Raw genomic sequence first — 2,186 nt, 5'->3', positions numbered from 1 at the left:
CGCGCGGGGGTGGGGCTTGGCGCGGGGCCAGACCATTACTCTACTGTTAAGGTGGCCCGGCTCTACGCGCTGCGGCTGTTTCCTGGTGTGTCTTAAGGGGGAATGGCGAGAGGAAAGGGAGGAATCCACTGCTCTTTCGGCTTTCCACCCGCACTTGCTCTTATTTAAAGGGAAAGTAGAGAAGGGGTGTGGGCTGGGGAGGGGTGGAGGTGGGAAGTGGATGTGGGTGGCGGTGTTCAACCGTTGCTGCGTGGTAAGGAAATAAAGGAAGCGCCTGCAGGCTGTTGGCTTCCTTCGTCTCCTACCGGCCTCGCCGTCTCTTACACGCGGGACCCAGAAGCCCAAGGTGTCTGTGGACCCCGTGCCACCCGCTCACCCTCCCACCCCGTCTCAACACGAGGCTTTTGGAAGGCCGGCTTGCTTTGGAGGTTCACACGCCTAAGCCTCCTCTCCTGCATCTCAAACACGGATCACATTTGGCTCCCTCTGTCCCTGGGCCCCAGAGGCACATCCACAGTGCTCGGGATGGCTGCTTGGCGGCCGAGGGGCGCGGGGGTGGGGGGGATTGAAGAAAACCTGCGCAGCCACGGTACCATTTCTTACCATTTCTAACCCTCGGGCAGTCTGGAAAGGCATTTGTTAGGACCCTCATTTCACAGCTGAGGAAACTGGATTGAGTGTCTCTTCCAAGGTTGCATGTCTGGTGATGACCCAGCCAGGATCCAAAGCCAGGTCGGACTGACTCCGGAGCCCACGTACTTGTCTGCCCTGTATCGCACTGTAGCACGCATTTCCACTTTAATCTGTACACACTCAGACACGCATGCACACTTGTACACAGCCTGTAAACTGTTAATGACACCCCCGCACCTCCACACCCACGAGAGCACTGCAACAGTGCCAGCCATAGATTTTGCATAGAACCTTATGGCTTTCAAGTCCAAACACGCACCATCAGCTGGCGCACACAACAGCTCTTCATTGACTGATGCTTTCCCACACCTACCTCGGCAAACACACTCATATTTATATGCTCACGGAAGGCAGGCTAACTCACAGGTTATTGTGAGGAAGGTAGCTGCCACAACTTCCCGATGTTTTTAACAGGGCTTTGAAAAAGGCCTCTTTGATCTTGTGGTCCTATCTCAACCCCTCCCACCACATGCGTCCTCCCAGATGCACAGCCCCATGTGCTTGGACAGAAACAGCTGTGCAGGAAGCCGGAGACCCTTCTCAAACTCCTGTCATTTGGGGCTTTTTTTCTCTCCATTTCCTGTCCTACTGTTTCTCAGTAACTCAGTCTGCATCCTATTTCTGAGCTGGGGAAAGTTCATCAGTCGAAAGCAACTCTTTTGGACTAGCTGGGCTGTGCTCAGAGTTCTCTCCTGATGCCAGAGACTGCCTGAACCATCTATCTGGAGAGTGGACTGTAGAATGAGCTCCTGTCTCACCTGAGTCCTTGTCTATGCTGCTTCCTCTTGTCCCACTGAAGGCAGGTTGCAGGGACGAGGGGATGTTTTAGAGTCCCTCTCCATGACAACCACCCACCATTTCCAATGCAGTCTTTTCTTCCTGGTGTTGGAGATCTCAACCTCGGAGCGCCTAGAAGACACAGAAAGTGACACTTATTCTCATTTGCTCCCCCACCCTGACGTTGCCCCTCTGGTCCCTCTTACCTCCCCAAGGCATTTCATTGGGAGATCCAAGTGGCCCTGTGTTATATTTTGATAAGTAGCCGGGTGTGGTGGCGCATGCCTGTCATCCCAGGAGGATCGCTGTGAGTTCGAGACCAGCCTGGGCTACACAGTGAGTTCCAGGTCAGTCTCAACTACATAGTGAGACCCTGTCTCAAAAAACAAAACAAAACAAAATTTTTTTTTGATAAGTCCTCCAAAATGTCAACTTCAGGAGCCCAAATCAGTTGTTGAGGGAGACATGGGAAAGGCAAGGAGCAGAATCCATTGAACATCACTGCAGAATTAGAGGCCTGTCACGCTCCCCGCTGGATGGCAACCACTTGACATTCTAACGCCCAATGAGTGTCAGTTGCATCTTTCTCCTGAGAAGCCTGTCTCCGAATTGGCTCTTTGAATGTATATTTAAACCTATCTGTGGGGCTATGTGTGTAGGAATTGCCTACCTGCTCTGTAACTTGTCTGGGAGTAAGTTTAAACCAGATGTGTGAG

The sequence above is a fragment of the Fukomys damarensis genome, unplaced genomic scaffold, assembly GCF_012274545.1.
Source record: "Fukomys damarensis isolate Sample0158 unplaced genomic scaffold, DMR_v1.0_HiC HiC_scaffold_11, whole genome shotgun sequence".
NCBI lineage: Eukaryota > Metazoa > Chordata > Mammalia > Rodentia > Bathyergidae > Fukomys > Fukomys damarensis.
This window is presented reverse-complemented; position numbering follows the sequence as displayed.